Genomic DNA, 17,978 nt, shown 5'->3' on the forward strand with positions numbered 1-17,978 from the left:
TCTGAATCATTTAGTACTGGCTGTTGTTGGAAACAAAGTATCAGGCTATGTATACCACTGGTCTTGACCCAACTGATCATTTTTCTTGGTAGTTAGGGAGTGTACAATATTAAAATGTATATTGTTGACCTAATAGAATATTATTGCCTTGACTCTAATGTGGCTGCCACACACCTGTTCTAATTATTAATTAATTAAGAGCCTACAGGCTTCTTGGAATTTAATAATACACCCAGAGACAATCCCACTCCAAATTACTTACAATATTCTAAAAGTTAAACTCATAGACCAAGGGAAACTGAGAGGTGTGGGATTTCTGGTGCTAGTTTAATTCCAGACGCATGGTAAAGATCATTCATCTCTGCTGTGGACTAACTCATTTTCATTTATGATAAGACAGATTTGACAGCATTCAGAAACTGTGACCATTGCTTATTACACTAATTAGAATCATCTTCCTGTGACTTTGTGCTCCACCTGTCTGGTTGTTGTACCCATCTCTTGTCTCTCATCATGCACTGAGGCCCTGATGCGGCAAAGACCTACACAGGTGATTAGACATATGCAGTGCAGGGCTCAGTGTGTGAAGGATAGCTCAGTTGTTTGAGCATTGGCCCACTAAACCCAGGGTGGTGAGTTCAATCCTTGAGGGAGCCATTTAGGGATCTGGAGCAAAAATCTGCCTGGGGATTGGTCCTGCTTTGAGCAGGGGGTTGGACTAGATGACCTCCTGAGGTCCCTTCCAACCCTGATATTCTATGAGCTGTTAGCCTCTATATCTATGAATAAGTCTTTGCATGATTGGGGCCTTAGATTGTGGGGTCTTTGTGTTCATACAGTGCCTAGCACAATAGAGCCTCAATCCCTGATGCAGGCTTCTAGGTGCTAGTGCCATACAAGTAAGAATAAACTGGATCCTAGATACAAAAATCATAGTTTAATAACTGCTTTAAAAAGTGAAATTTCTGTTATTTTTAGTAGTACCTTCAAGTGGATAGATGATATGCATCATAAAATTTGCTATTTTAGGCTGAGTTAAAAACATCTTTTGAATCCACAAGACTTCTATATTTTTTTCTCTTCACCTTGAGCAGTATAGGAAAAACAAATCTGGCTGAGTTTCAGCACAGAAGGAATTTTTACAGCAGATTTCTAAACCCTGGTGAAGGTCTGTTTAAGATTCAAATGCTGACACAGCCTTAGGTATTAGGAGAGCAAACTATTGTATATAAAACCTCTAGGAAGTAAGGCTTTATTATAGTGCTACATGAGATGATTGTTACACTATCAAAAAGATATTTCTAACCATTACAGAGGAAATGTGAGATGGTCTTATATCTAAGGTAGCTATGTAATAGATTGAACAGTGAACCCCACAGCAAGGTTTACTGCAGAAATTCAAGTCAGAAAAAGAGGAGATCAGCAGAGCAAAATTACAGTGTCTGAGAAAAAAGAAAATACCCTTTTTGACAATAAATGTAAATCGTCTTTAGAATTTGTAAACATATTTTCTCTGAGAATTACAACCTGCCAGCTTTGGGGTGGGGTGGGAGTGTTTTGCAGCACAGAATATTTATTTTTCTTTCTCTTCTTACTACTTAATGAAAAAATAATGGAGGCACAAGAGAAATGTGAATCTTATGAGATTCAGTTCTTTGTGAGCAGTGTGAATAGAAGGGATATCTTAAAATCACTGTTTGAAATATGCCTAGGCATATTTTATTTATACACAATGGGCCTGATTCTCGTTTACCGTATGGATTTTTCTACCTGGCAAAGTTTTACCAGTTATACCAGTATACTTATTATATTAATATAGTTATACAGTTATAGCTGTGCAGGCATAAATCCCCATCTGGATATTCTTATTCTGGTATAAGAATGTCCTTTTTTTGGTTCAGCTGAAAACCTTTCCCATGTGACACAAACTAAATTGAAAAAGGCACTGTTATACTGTACTAAGAGTGTCCACTCTAGTAGGTTATAGCTGTATAACTATATTAGTTTAAATTCACTCCTTAGTTTATACCACAAAATCTTTCCCACGTAGACCAGGCCTAAGATTGCTTTACACTATCCTACCAGTGTAAAGGGGCCTTTACATTGTGTCCACTTTAAGGCCCCTGTACGCTGCCAGAGTGGTGTAAAGGGGCCTTAATGTTAATGAGAATCAGAGCCAACGAATGTGTCCTGCAATGAAGCTGAAAGCTGCATTAGCTAAGGCCTAGTCTACACAAGAAATGTTGCAGGGTATTTTGGTATAATTTAGGGCATGTGATTAACACAAAACAAATTAATTAGATTTAAAAAGTCACTATTAATTACAGTTTTAATTGCATTCTTAAACAATAATAGAATACCATTTTAAATGGATTATAAATATTTTTGGATTTTTTTCTACATTTTCAAATAGATTGATTTCAATTATAACACCAAATACTAAGTGGATAGTGCTCACTTCATATTATTTTTATTACAAATATTTGCACTGTAAAAAAGATAAACAAAAGAAATAGTATTTTTCAATTCACCTCATATTGTACTGTAGTGTAATATCTTTATCGTGAAAGTGTGCTTTACAAATGTAGATTTTTTTTTTTACATAACTGCATTCAAAAACAAAACAATGTAAAACTTTAGAGTTTGCAAGTCGAAGCATGAAGGGGCATATGAATGTTTAGCATATCTTGCATATAAATACGGTGATAGGCCCAGGTCAATTGGGAACAGCAGAGTAGTGATGTATCCGCCTTCTGGCCACTGGATAAACAGTTTTCTGTTCCCTGAGTGACCAGAGCAGGGGCTGCTCCAGGCTAATGAGAACACCTGACTCCAATTAACCTGCAAAGAGTCAGTTGAGGCTGTTAAGCACCTGACTCTAATTAAGGCCCCTCTGATGCTATAAAAGGTCTCACCCCAGTCAGGCCAAAGGGAGCCAGAGGAGAGGAAGTGCGTGCGAGGAACTGGGAGCAAGAGATGTGCAGGAAGCTGAGCACGAGTAGGCATACTGCTGGAGGACTGAGAAGTACAAGGGTTATCAGACATCAGGAGGAAGGTCCGGTGGTGAGGACAAAGAAGGTGTTGGGAGGAGGCCTTGGGGAAGTAGCCCAGGGAGTTGTAGCTGTTGCGCAACTGTCCCAGGAGGCACTCTAGACAGCTGCAGTCCACAGGGCCCTGGGCTGGAACCCAGAGTAGAGGGTGGGCCCGGGTTCCCCCCAAACCTCCCAACTCCTGATCAAACACAGGAGGAATTGACCTGAACTGTGGCTTCTACCAGAGGGAAAGGTCTCTGGGCTATTTCCCGACCCACAGGGTGAATCTGTGAGGTGAGCAAATCTGCCAATAAGCGCAGGACCCACCAAGGTAGAGGAGGAACTTGGTCACAATACCTTGCTATGCCAGCTACAACAGTGCCATGTGAACACCTGTTCTCACCTTCAGGTGATACTGTAAATAAGAAACAGGCAGAATTATTTCCCATAAATGTAAACTAAACTGCGATAAATCACAACTAATTTTTTAATCTTGCGATTAATTGCAATTATTTTTTTAATCATTTGATAACCATAGTATAACTATACCAGTATAATTAATAACCACCTTAGATTGCAATATTGCAGAAATTGCGGATTCCACAATATTAGGCTTTGACTGGAGTTTTGACAGTGAGAGGAGCCCCTGATCTGAGCCCCAGATCTGAGCCCCAGGTGGCCAACAGAAGAAAATCGTGGATAAATAATAATGGACTTTATTACTGCATATAATAAGGTCCATTATTATTTTCTGCCATTTTCCATTGCTTGTCCGCAACTCAGCCACATTTTTTTTCACAATTTTCCCACAATTCAAGTAGGGTATAACTGATAAAGCTTCCCTCTGTACACAGTGCCTAAGTCACACAGGGCCAGATTCTGCCTTACCTTTGCACAGCCTGCAGTGGTGACAAAAGATACAAGGACTCTCCCCTATACCTCATTACTTAGCTCATGTAAGGGCCAGGCAGAATTGCACCTTCTGAGAAGTGCAGACATAGCCTGGAAGGGAGTAGGGCTATGCCTTTGGCCCCACCAATACAGTGGCCAGTGGAATGACATACCAGTTAATGGACAGTGGTACAAAGAGCAGCAAGTTGCACCTCACAAAGGGGTACAATAGCAGCCACTCAGTGTCTTGCACCCTATCACTCTGGGAGGAGTTTTGCCTCCTCTGGGCTAAATGCCTCCCAGTTTTCCATCAGAACAGTGTGGCTCTGCACTGCCGTTTGCAGTGGGGCCTGTGTACAAGGCATAGTTTAGCCCTTTTCATGCCTTTAAACGCAGTGGTTTAATGTAGCTTACATTAAGGATAAACATCTAATTCCCCAGCCGATCATATTAACTGAATGATACTTATTCAGCGGCAGTGCAGGGATCTGACATTTCCTTTCAAATGTCAGTTCACTGCACTGTGTGTGAAAATTACGAACACTTGAGATTCTCAGTCTAATAATGTATGAGCAAGATGTCTGTGAAGCTCCAGCACAATAAAAAGGAATCGGAGTACATTTAAAAGGATACCCATAGTTTTAAAATTTACAGTATGCCTACACTGCAGTGTAAGCTTGGGGTCAGACTCAGGCTTGAGCCCAGACTAGGGTGACCAGATGTCCCAATTTTATCGGGACTGCCCCAATATTTGCTTGTTTGTCCCGCGTCCTGACCGATGTTCGGTCGGGACATGGGACAAACAAGCAATTTTGCCCTCCGCTCGCGCGCACAGGTGGAGCCCGGAGGGGCTCATGCGCCAGCCCGCCCCAACTCTGCCTCCTCCTTCCCCCATTGGATCCCTCCCCAAATCCCCACCTTGGGCCTGCCCCCCAGCCCCACTCCCTCACTGCCCCATTGGATCCCTCCCCAAATCCCAGCCTCTTCCACAAGCACACCATTCCGCCTCCCAGGCTTGCACCGATCAGCTGTATGGCCGCGCAAGTGCTGGAGGGAGGCCTGGGGGATGCAGGGGAGCGTGGGGTGAGTGAATCCGGCCTGGCCCCGAGCGCAGGCAGGAGGGCGGGGCGGTACCTGCAGGGGCAGCTCCGGGTCCGGCCTGGGGAACTGACTCCCTGTACGTGCCTATGGGTGAGAGTGAGGGGGCAGCAGCTGCCCATGCGGGGACTCCAACGGGGCTTCACCTCCTGCTACGTGGAGGCAGCGGCAGCCCCATTTGTTCCCCTGCAGGACCTGAGCGGGACGGGAGGAGGGGGGGGCTGGGGCCTGCTGCCACCATTCCAGGGCCACCCGCGGTGCTCTGCGGGGCAGCTGGGCGCGGGACAGGCCTGGGCACACTCGGGTAGGGTGACCAGATGTCCCGATTAAATAGGGACAGTCCCGATATTTGGGACTTTTTTACATGGGTGCCTATTTACCCCCCCATCCTGATTTTTTCACACTTGCTATCTGGCCACCTTAGCCCAGACCCCCCTGTCTGTACACACAGTTCTGTCTGACATGGGCCAGCAAGCCCTGTGGGCCCAGGTACCTGCTGGGGGTAAGGGAGGGTTAAGCCTGAGTCCCATGGGGTACAATAACAGAGGGAGAAAGATTCACAGCAAGTGAAACAGCACAGGCAGGCGCCAGAGCAAGAGGACAGAATTGCAGTGCACAAGGAGAGTTTTGCAGTGCAGTTTCTGCAGCAGGAATGTTGGCTGAAGAAGATAGAGTGCAGCAGAAAGATCTGTTTGAGCGGCTGCTTACGCTTACGGCCACCAGAGTACAGGCTACTGCTGCATCCCCAGCACATCCTGAGTCCCCTCCACAGTACCATGTTCTGCAGACCAGGAACAGTGCTTGGGTTGCCCATACAACCAGGACTTAACAGCAGCTGGACAGGGCAAATCTACCCATGCAGTTCTCCACCCCATGCAGGTCCCTTCCCTGCTGCATATGCTCACCCCTCTGATGATGCCCTCCCCCTGCAAGCTTTCACTCCCGTGATCACCCCCTCCCCCTGCAGGGGTCCAACCCCTGTGAAGGCCTCCATCCCCATGCAGTGGCATCAAATGCACGCTAAATGTGGAAGAAAGGGAAAGGAGAATGGGGGGCAAGTGGACACACAAACTTAGGGAATTTATTTGTTGGCCCTCTGTTTGCGCTGTTCAATGTTTGGTTTATGTACTTTGTTTTATTTGAAAATTGTTTAATTTGGTGTTTATTGCTGGTGTGTTGGTGTGCTATTAGGTAACTGCCCTGCCTGGCAATGGTTTAATAATGTGAACATCCATGTTCACAAAAAAGGCTTTTATTTTATTAAGAACGTTGATTGGTTACCATTACTTCATCACATCGTATAATGTGTAGTTCAAATAATAAAGATAAACACATGATAAGGGACAACTGGGAAGTTGTATTAACACAATTACTTAATATTTTTTCTACATCTGTCCATATTGTAAATCCACAGTTTGTGCCAGACACTCTCCTCCCCAGTTTATAATCAGTCACTGCACCCATAAGTATAATGCACAGCAATCAATCCTCCCGCAGTTCATAATCAGTTATATCACCCATAAGTACAATACATGGTGATAAATACCCCCATTTCTGTATGATGTGATAGTAACTCATTTACTGTAAACATTGTACAAACACATTTATAAACATACTATTATCCCTCTTCGATTGGCCCAGGCAAGTCCATAATGGGGAGCACAGAGCACCCTGGTTTGTGTTCCCTAGGTGCATTCTGCCCCAGCTGTTATAGGCATACTTTCTGATTGAAAGTTGCTCTCAAAGCTTCAGAAATGTAGCTTTGTTCATGTGAAAATTCTGGACCCACTGCTGGTCATACCAGGTCCTCAGGACGATGTGATCCACCACTCTGTTCTTCTGGCTCTGCTCCAGAAGCACCAGACTACATAGAGCATATCAACAGCTATACTAAGAGTTCTGGAACCCAAGGGAGGGACACCAAGCCAGTGACAGGCGAGACTCGGGCCTGCAGAGGGCACTCCAAACTCTGGCGGCGTTGCAGGGTGAGTCATCGCACCATTACAGGGGGTTACAGCATGCTCCCCCAAAGTATAGAATGTCACAGTCACTCCTCCATGTTGCTGGCTCTGGATGCACACAGACCTAAAAGATGGCTCAGCAGGATGTATTGGGAGATTGCGACAACTGTCTGTAATGTGGCGGGTGATAGTTACATTTTCTTAAGCTGCACAGTGAACCAGAGCGGTGAAAGGTGAGGGGGGTGCTAGGAAGCCTCGGATATGGCCATTTCACTGGGGTCTGCATACTGCAGTGTGGATGCAGGAGCTCGGGTTTGGTGCTCAGGTCCAGAAATTCTAAACCTAGAGTCACCAATGAGTGTGGATGCTCAAACTATGGGCTTACAAACCCAGGATCCACCGATTCGAGTCCCACTAACCCTGGGCTTGCATTGCAAAAAAAAAAAAAAACTGCAGCAGCACGTTTCAGAGCATGGGTCAACTGGTGTCTATAAAACCTTCAGAACTATAACCAGGGCAGCAGAAAACCCTTTATAGAGGTTTATAAAGAAATATAAAACAAATAATATAGGACATACTACTTTAAAGGAGCTCTGTCACACTTCATTTTTTAAAATGTAGATCAATGAAAAAAACAAAACCTAGTTGATAGTGTCTTTATGGAAGTGACCATAACACCATGGCAGAAAGGAGTGTTTTCCTATCCAAAGTAATGTGTGAAAGTAGGATTCAAAAGTGAATTTACATCCCTATACATTGTCATATAAATCTGTTTTTCATATACCCCAATGAAATAATGTGATCTGACTATACAAGAGACATTTTTTTGACTTAAACACTGTGGGGTTGGTACGTGCCAGGTGCTGAGTGCTATTGCCCTGATCCAACAAAACACTTAAGCATGAGCTTAACTTTAGTGCATGAGTAGTCTCACTGACTTAATGTTAAGTATGTTTAACTGCTTTGCTGGAAAAGGGCGAGGATGATCAACACCTAGCAGGATCGAGCCCTGAAATATCTAGGGCTTTAACTGTTTTTGCCAAGAACATATTTCTAAACATTTGAAAACCTTGCAGAATACAACTTTCACTTTACCTTCAATCTCAAAATGTACTGAAGTTTCAAAGGATAACATTCCTATAGGAACTCTGTGAATCTGGAAAAGATTTGAAGTTTTCATGAAATAGGCACTGCTCTGTCTGCTTTTTAATTGGTTAAAGCTGACAGTAAAAAAAAAAAAATGCACTGCTGCTTTTTTGTTAGAAGTTCCTGAAATATATTTAGAACAAATTTTCCACTATGCAAACCACAGGTTTCTGTTTTATTAATTAGACTAATTTTGTTAATATTCAAATGCTTGAAAACTGCTAAAATAGCGCTTATAATCATTAACAAACATGTAAGATTTTCAGTTTGCAAACCACACATTTTGGTATTTCTTAGATGTATATATTATATCATAGAAAAAACAAATGGTATAAATTAAGCAAACTTTAGAGGGTATTTTTTGCTTGATTTTGCTTTTCAAAGCATTATATACTTTCATACCCTTAAACATTTTTGCTAAAAAACAGAGGGCTAAATTCTACTTTCAATTACATAGGAATAAATGTAGTGTAGACATAAATGTAGTACATGTAAAAAACATGTAAATGATGGGAACAATCAAGTTTTCCACATTGTAAGTCAGTGTAACCATGTGACCTTATTACTGTCATCCTCTGAATCTGACGCCTTCGTCCCCTATTCCCTACTATTAGCCTTAAAAGAAAGCACACCTATTCAGGAAGCATGCTTAAACACATGCTTAGCTTTAACATTCCTACCTATGCATTTATAAATTGCCTAGCAAAGTAGGGTCTTTGGGTGTTACTGGAACAATAAATAATAATCAGGGGCGGCTCTAGGCATTTTGCCGCCCCAAGCACGGCAGGCAGGCTGCCTTTGGCGGCATGCCTGTGGAGGGTCCACTGGTCCCACGGGTCCCCTGCTGGAGGTCCGCCGAAGCCGTGGGACCAGCAGACCCTCCGCAGGCAAGCCGACAAAGGCAGCCTGCCTGCCGCCCTCGCGGCGACCGGCAGAGCGCCCCCAGTGGCTTGCCGCCCCAAGCACATGCTTGGCGTGCTGGTGCCTGGACTGCCCCTGATAATAATAATAACAAAGTCAATTGAGTTCCTCTGGCTATACACAGTCTAACTGAGAGCATAATCACGTGGATCTCCACTTAAAGAGACTTTGGACTTGATTAAGGGATATCTCAAATTTAGGCCCGGATAGGGTGACCAGATAGCAAGTGTGAAAAATCGGGACAGGGGTTGTGAGTAATAGGAGCCCATATTCAAAAAAGCCCCAAATATTGGGACTGTCCCTATAAAATCGGGACATCTGGTTACCCTAGGCCCAGAGACCTCTTTCCTGCTCCCATTGAAATTAGTTGCAAAATTCCATTTATACAAAATTTTGCTTTCACTTACACTGGTATAAAAATCAAGCAACTCCATTGATTTCCATGGTGTGAACCTGAGTCACTCCAGAGTAAATAAAAATAAAATTTGCCCTCAGTGGAAACATTCATGAATATCAATTCAAAGTTCTTAAGCTAAAAATTGTACCTATATTGCCACTATTTAAAATGAGTCTTCACTTCTGACTGAAATCTTTGGTCAGTACCGTTTCATTAATGGTTATTATTGTTATTGATCTCAACAGGGAAAGTTGCGAAATTAAGAATGCAATCTATCTCTTCATTATCAGAAAATAAATATATTGTGGGAGCACACAAAAATATTGTCATGCTCTCTGTTGACAATATCAAACAAATATGGTTACAGGTACAACAACAGTGATGTTTGGCAACGTAGCATTCTTTATAAGGTGGAGTTGTTTAATGAGCTAATTTTCACCCAGACAAAAAAAATCAATCAATATTTTCACAATGTCAAAGGAAAACAATTGTCTTTCTAATTTCTAATATGATATGGCCACCAAAAAAATAAATAAAACCCCCTAAACAATTACATGTTGAACCTCTCTAGTTCGGCATCTCTGGTCCGGCAACATCCATGGTCCGAAGTGATTTTATTTTATGTTTTTTAAAACTTTATCTACTTATTTCCTTGTGCCAATACAGTAAAATTGTGTAACAAGACTAACGCTTTGTTATGAAGAGAGCTGGTAAGCCTTGGCTAGGTGGCATTGCAAACGTTGTTCTGTTTATTCGCCTCAGTGAGATAAAAATAAAAAGAGAACTGCTCGCTACAGTATTGACCTCTCATGGTTTGGCAAATTTTCTGGTTCGGCACCGGTCAGGTCCCAATGGTGCCAGACTAGAGAGGTTCAACCTGTACTTGAAAATGATCTTTAAATGTGGTCAATTGCTTTGAATTTATTGAGACACTTTGAAAAGGAATATCATTGTGTATGCTCCAACTCTGACCTAGGTTAAGATTATTCTAAGATGGAGAACATCCTCTTTATTTTCCCTCTTAAATAAACGAACTACCACAATCTACTTCTTTGGGCCTGATACTTAGGGGAAACTCTTGACTGAACTGAATTCGATATTCACCTAAGTCAGGACTGCAGGACCATGAACCTTATCAGTAGGAAGTAGTATAAGTAAATAACTAAATACACAATAAAAATATGCAACATTTTAATTGGTCTTTCACAAAAACAGTTTCTCCTCTGGTGCTCCCTCTGCAGCAGCAGTTAATTGACAAACACCAAGTGCTTTGAAGATGTTGGTCGTGCACTAAAGAAGAAGTGAATTCAATAACCATGTTAAGTTTAAATTCTGTTACAAAGAATCAGGGGAGCATTGTGTGTCAGAAAGAGTACAAGAAAACCAATGTGGAAATAAATTTTAATGGTAAGTCATGATTCTAGAAGAGTACAAAAATTAAGAAGAATATTCTTTTAAACTAAAAATGCCTTGAATATACATTTAGTTTTAAATATGCTTCTCCCTGCACCAAGCCTGAGTAATAAAGCAAACTGGTGGGTGTTGGGGAGGATGGCTACTCCTGTGACCCTTGTGGAAGGCTACCATGGGGCTTCTGGGGCATGCGGGGTCCTCCAAAGGTTGAATTTTGCACCTATATATTTAACCGATCAGATCTGCGAGGAGAAAAAAAAAGACAGAATTGTGCATTTTATGTAAAAGCATGAAATTTGTCTTAGGGCATGACCTAATAAAGATTTTTAGATATGGAGACATCACCAGCTCATGCCATGTTGGCTGTGGCAGCCATTTTAACATCATTGTCATTATTGGCAAATTACATTGTTTTACAGTTGGACACACAAGCAGGGGCGGCTCTAGGCACCAGCATGCCAAGCGCGTGCTTGGGGTGGCAAGCCACTGGGGGCTCTCTGCTGGTCGCCGTGAGGGCGGCAGGCAGGCTGTCTTTGGCGGCATGCCTGCGGAGGCTCCACTGGTCCTGCGGCTTTGGCGGACCCTCCGCAGACAAGCCGCCGAAGGCAGCCTGCCTGCTGTGCTTGGGGCGGCAAAATGCCTAGAGCTGCCCCTGCACACCAGGCATGTATTCTTGGTTTTGCTTCAGCGTGACCTTAAAATTGCTGTAAGGAGACATTTTGCACTAATTTTGATTGCCAGTGTGTTCTTGGAAGAATTTAATCACATTTCTCTTTTTCTTTCAGATGCTACTTTGGTTGTGTGAAAGCTGCTTGGTGATTGAGTAATAGCTGTACACTGTAGTAAAAAATATTAGATTACCATTGGCTACTACTAGTGCTTCGCCCCTCTCAAAAAGACACAAACTGCTTCGAGAGCCGGGTCCATCAACACAGACATCCCACTCCTCCACTGACTCAAGTGTGTCTTTGTCAGGAAGACACAGGTGCAGAGTTAGTTAATCCAGCAGAATTGAAAAGAAAGCATGTTGGATCTGGCTATCAAACTCTAGCAGAAAATATCAGACATTCCATAAAGTGAAAGCACTTCCCATATTCATAGACATATGCATATTAAATTATGGTGATGGTATTGAAAAGAGTTTGAACAAGAACAATGGACAGCACAAATCTTGCTACATCAAGTTACAACAGGACCAAACTTAAAAGGACTGAGGATTTAAAAAAAAAAGAACTGAGTAAGCTGTGGATCACCTTGATGAACTGCAGAGGAAATACACACGTTTAAGTGATGAACACAAAGGGCCTCCAGAAAAAGAAGTGTGCTTTATTTGTGAAATGAGCTTACCATTAGAAGACTTCCATGAAGCTTCTACCCTCAGCATTGATAGTCGAGTCCACAAGAGTGCACTTCATCTGCAAAACCAGCACTTGGTTGCAAAACTAAGTGGAGGGGATTTAGAGGCCCAAGAGGCAAAGTATCATGCAAGATGTTTGGTGTCTCTCTACAGCAAAACCAGGGAGAAGAAAACTGAGCAAAGCAACACAGAGAAGACGCCATGTGGGATTGCCTTTGCTAAACTGATAGCATACATTGAAGAGACAAGACTGAATAAAGACATGGCTCCATTCTTTAAACTAGCAGACCTCAAAAGGCTCTATACAGCTAGACTAGAACAGCTGGGGATGACACTGGCAGGGCACATTCACAGCACTGAACTAAAATCCCATATAATTTCACATACTCCAGATCTCCAAGCACCCATGATGTGCTCCTTGCCTTTAACCAGGATATTGTACATGTACTCCATGTGAGGAAAACTGTGAGGAAGAAGCTCTTCACCCAGTGATTCTCAGACTTTTGTGCTGGTGACCTCTTTCACATAGCAAGCCTCTGAGTGTGACCCCCCCTTATGAATTAAAAACACTTTTTTATATATTTAACACCATTATAAATGCTGGAGGCAAAGTGGGGTTTGAGGTGGAAGCTGACACCTCGTGACCCCCCACATAATAATCTCACGACCCCCTGTGGGGTCCTGACCCTCCCAGTTTGAGAACTCCTGACTTATCTCAAACAGCAACAATTATTCAAAGGGACATGTTTCAAATGAAAACAGAATTTCATGGCTCATTTGACCCAGGATGCCAAAAAAAATCTATTACCAAGTCACTATTGGCACTGATGTCCATGATGTTGGATGGTCCAAACATTAAAGCTCACTCAGAGCAAGTTTCCATTCATCCAACTACCTTTACTTTGGCACAACTGTTGCAATACAACAGCAATATCTGTCACCATGAAGGAACAGAAAGTTTGTACCACAACAAAGCATGGGAAATGCATTTGCCTATTTATGTTGGTTTGACACTTCATGCACAGACATGAAAAAGTGAGCTACCAGATACCTTCTTTAAGCTTGGATTGGCCATCTCCTATGACAGAGCGTTGGACATCTCTACCAGCAAACTGCATACCAACACTTCGAGGATGAGAATGTAGTCTGTTCTCTAAAGCTTTGTGATGTATTGTTCACTACAGTGGCCATAGACATCACAGACCACAATCCCAGCCCCACCACAGCAACAGACTCCTTCCACAGAACTAGGATACCACTTTTTCAGCCTCCCAGTACTTAAGTGGAGGGAGATGTCCATGGAATTCCCACCCCTGTCTATGAGACTGTAGTATCAGTGAAGAAGATTTTAACATCACTTTCTGAGTCTTACACAATTGTCTCTCCAGTGATCTTAAGAAATGAATCCCTGCTGCAAATGTTGAAATCAAAACTGACTGCCTATTGATTACCGAAGCCCTGCAAGAAGAATGCAGGTGGCTTGAACAAGTTAGGAAAGCAGGAAGTCTGTATACCTTCAATGGAGATGAAGACTTTTCCTGGGCAACTTTCCATGCCAGCAAGCAGCCAGTACCAGACTTCGCTCCAGTCATCAATGTGCTTCTTCCTGTCTTTCCAGATGACTCCAAGTCTATGGCAATGATTCATCATGTCATGGATGTGATAAGGAACGCTATACTCCACCTAAATCTGTGAAAAGTGCCAGTGATCACTGAGGACTAACCCCTTCTCACCATAACCTGACAGATACAGTGGACCTGGACTGCTGGGTATGGCGAGGACAAATCTGTCATTATGTGGTCTTCGTCTGGTAATGGCAAGTTTAATTGGAGATTGGCTAGAAGATAATGGATGGATAGAAGCCATTGTTCAGTCAAAGTGGCCTCCCTAGGAATGGCTGACTTCCTGAAAGTGTCTCATGTTATACGTACTAGGCATGCCCATCGAGTATGGCGAGGACAAATCTGTCATCAATGCCCTATAGGGGTAGGTCTATACTTACCGCGCGGGTCGACGCGGAGAGTTTGACTTCTCGGAGTTCGAACTATCGCGTCTAATCAAGACGCGATAGTTCGAACTCCCCACGCGCTCCGGTCAACTCCGGAACTCCACCACCGCGAACGGCGGTGGCGGAGTCGACCTTGGAGCCACGGACTTCGTTCCCGCGGCGTCTGGACTGGTGAGTAGCCCGAACTAAGGTACTTCGACTTCAGCTACGCTATTTGCGTAGCTGAAGTCACGTACCTTAGTTCGACCCCCCCCCTTAGTGTAGACCAGGCCTAGGTTCAGACCCTTAGTCACTTTTATTTAAAAGTATGTGCATGTCAGGATGCTATTTAACCTTCAGACATACCAGATGGTTAGCATTGTGATGATTTGTGTTGGCAGCAGTAGTGGGATTTGATATTTATTTCAGCCAAAAGCAAACGCAGTTTAGACTCTACTTTTGGGATTGCTGCAACAGATCTGATTTTACTTACTTTTGGTTTGCGCCACTGTAACTCTAATGATGTCAACAGAATCACACCAGCTTGAGAGCAGAAGCAGACCCAATGTTCACCATTTTTGCTGGCTACTCTTTCCCATAGCTTATATATCTGATTTGTGCATGTAAATGTAGGCCAATGTATACTTTATGGGCTCTAAAACACACACACACACACACACACACACACACACACACACACACACACACACACACACACACACACACACTTACACTTACTTTTACAGGCACAAAATAATATGCTGGCTTTGAGACCAACAGAAAATGTAAGTAATTTTTTTAACTTCTCACTGATTCAAATTGGCACAGTTTGACAGCCCTGTATTCTACCAGGATTTTCCATATGCTGTGGGGAAAAATCCCCTATCGTCCACATTCTCATCTTGTTTACTCCATTAGGAATTCGGAGTAACTCCAATTAAATCGATCACCTTTCTCAAGCAAGAGATTGATTAGAGCAGAGCTTCAGCAGCCTGTATTGAACAGAATGCAGGCTATCCACAGCCACTGCATTTATGCTTGGCCCAATACTGTGTCTAGAATCTGTCACCGTTAGTCATTCATGCTGTAACATATGGAATAAGGTTTTTATTTGCTGGGTCTTTCCCCTCCCTGTTCTGCAACGTGTTGACACTGCTATGAAATAGATTGTGAGGAAACGGTGATAAGACGGGATTTGTTCTGGTTGCTGGACGGCGTGTGAATATTTGCCTCCTATAAATAAGTCTCTCCCTCTCTCTCTCTGTTTATTAGGAGAACCCTGGCTCCCTCTGATTGAGCTGCAGGTTTCTATGGAGACAGCGTCTTGGCAACAACTCTCAGCAGCCGTTTTCTTCCCATCTACCAGGCCTAGTGGCAGCAGGGCCCACGGAGAGGGAGAGGACCTGGCTTCCACTAGCAGCAGGAAGGGACGGATGGACATCCAGGCTGTCTAGCTGCGCTCTATGAATCTTTGCATACAACTATCCCAGAAGTAAAAACATATTAAAAAGCCGAGCAGAGACATCCAGCAGAGAGGTTGCTAGGATGCAAGGGAAGGATGGGCAGCCATGTCCTGCCCTAATCCAACACTGGTGAGTGAATACAGCAGCTTTAATACGACTAAGAGTCTGTCTGAACTTTGCCCCTCTCTGTCGCATGACAATATGGTGATGTTTGTGTTGTGCTGTTATGTCAATTTCCCCCCCTCATAGCATTTCCACAATCATCCCCATATTCTCAGACGATCCCTCGTGGAGGTGTGCTGCAGTCATTTTAGGGGACCTGTAAAACTTCATAATGTGGCTATGTAGTGTAAGGGCTTGTTTGATGTAGCAAAGTGATGGGCTTCTTGTTTTTTGACCCATCCTCACACTAAGTCATGACAATAACATTTCTATTCACTCCAAAACACCATCCTGGTATGTTGCAATGCTCCAGTGCAACATTGTGCTTCCTGAGTTTGTCCCTGCCACACACTCTCAAAGGACCCATTGTCACAACATTGTGTCACCTCCAAAGGTATTCCTGGACTGTTTTGAGACAGGAAGGATGGTCCAGTGGTCTGGGCATTAGCCTAGGACTTGGGAAGCCCTTAGAGTCCTTGATATGCCATCAACTTCTTGTGTGGATTATACTTAGCTTCTCTGTGCCTGAGTTCCCTGACACTTTCCTACCTCACAGAGGTGTTGTGAAGATAAATCCATTGCAGACTGTGAGGTGCTCAGATCCTATTGTATGTACCTTAGGTAGATTTCAATGTTATGAAAGTTACAGAACAGAACTGCTACCATTGTGACTTAAAAGAAGGGGCAAGTGGAAAACCGTGCATGGTATTTGTACAGCCGTCATTGTCATAGAATCTGAACACCTCAAAATCTGTAATCTGTTTATCCTCACAACACCCCAGTGAGGTAGAGCAGTGCTATTGTCCCCATTTTACAGATGGGTATCTGAAGCACAGAGAACTAAGTGACTTGTTCAAGGTCACACAAGAAAATTATCACAGAGCAGGGAATTGAGCCCAGCCGCTGAAGTCCTAAGCTAGTGCCTAAATCATTGGAACATCCTTCTTCTCATCCCCCAGAAATCAAATGTGCAGGGCAATGGGTGCTTTCAGTGTGTGTGGCAGAAGGAGAGGTATGCAACAACAAAATGGGATCAAACCTGAATTTATGTATGTCTGTTTCCTTAATCTTGCATGCAGCTTTATCTTTAGTTTCAAGTTTTGCATTCCTGACATCAATGATTTACAGGAATAACAGTGAGGTATTCCAGGTTCACATGAGACAGAAATTGTGGTAGGCCTCAAGTGAGTGAGTATCTTTGCAATCAGGTATGGAACTTACAGCTGTGAGTCCATGTAGCTGCAATAAGACAAATGTTAGAATATTCAGAAAAGAACTCATGAAATAATACTCTCGTAAATCTGATAATATTGACTTACTGTCTTGTGCTTTAAGTTACTGTATCATATCAAACAGCAGTAAACTTAATTTAAAATAACTACTGACTTAAAAGGTTAAACATTTGGGGCCTGGACCTCTATTGGTTCAGTGGAACTATGTCAATTTACACCAGCTCAGGATCTGATCCTGAAAGTTATATTTTTCTTTTGATGCACATCCATTAACATTAATGGATATTACACACATACATAGAGAGGGAATATAACTATTAGTTCTGACATGTAGCTATTATTATTTACAGGACATACATACACTTCCAGAACTGCAGAGAGCTGCGTGGAATTTAAATGCTGGTGGACAAGATGCTGGAGACTTGGTCCCTGAAAAAGGGGTGAATTTACGGCTTGATCAAGTTAGTGGGAATATTTCCATTGACTTGAATGGGCTTTGGATAATGCCTTTACTGAGGCTCGCCTGTTAGGGTACGTCTACACTACAAGACTATTTCGAATTAACTTAATTCGAATTTGTGGAATCGACCTTATGAAGTCGAATTTGTGTATCCACACTAAAAACACTAATTCGACTTTGTGAGTCCACACTAACGGGGCCAGCGTCGTTATCCCACAGTTCCCGCAGTCCCCGCTGCCCATTTGAATTCTGGGATTTCCCCACAATGCATGCTGGGGGGAAAAATGTGTCGAGGGTGGTTTTGGGTAACTGTCGTCATTGAACCGTCAATCACGCCCTCCCTCCATTAAAGCGCGGGCGGGAAATCTGTTCGCGCCCTTCTCTCGTCGGTTACAGCGCGGACGCCACAGCACTGCGAGCATGGAGCCCGCTGCGCTCATCGCTGCACTTATGGCCGT

The 17,978-nt window shown here is 43.2% G+C and overlaps 1 protein-coding gene and 1 long non-coding RNA gene across 3 annotated transcripts in view; one reads left to right on the forward strand and one right to left on the reverse strand.

Annotated features, from left to right (window-relative positions):
* The window catches only part of FAM81A (family with sequence similarity 81 member A), a 67,102-nt gene that overhangs the window by 19,919 nt on the left and 29,205 nt on the right, over positions 1–17,978 (forward strand). Inside the window, exons 3-4 of one of the 2 annotated variants that reach the window (XM_039491602.1) lie at positions 15,476–15,795; positions 17,411–17,521. The gene's annotated coding sequence lies outside the window, so the exon portion shown is untranslated. The remainder of the gene's footprint in view (positions 1–15,475; positions 15,796–17,410; positions 17,522–17,978) is intronic. The other variant, XM_039491601.1, reaches the window with a different exon arrangement.
* LOC120373326 lies at positions 10,990–13,827 on the reverse strand. The gene is made up of 3 exons (XR_005585490.1): positions 13,731–13,827; positions 12,207–12,389; positions 10,990–11,101 (listed from the first exon to the last, which is right to left on the reverse strand). It is a non-coding gene; the product is annotated as an uncharacterized LOC120373326 (long non-coding RNA).

The sequence above is a fragment of the Mauremys reevesii genome, linkage group 10 (assembly GCF_016161935.1).
Source record: "Mauremys reevesii isolate NIE-2019 linkage group 10, ASM1616193v1, whole genome shotgun sequence".
Lineage (NCBI taxonomy): Eukaryota > Metazoa > Chordata > Testudines > Geoemydidae > Mauremys > Mauremys reevesii.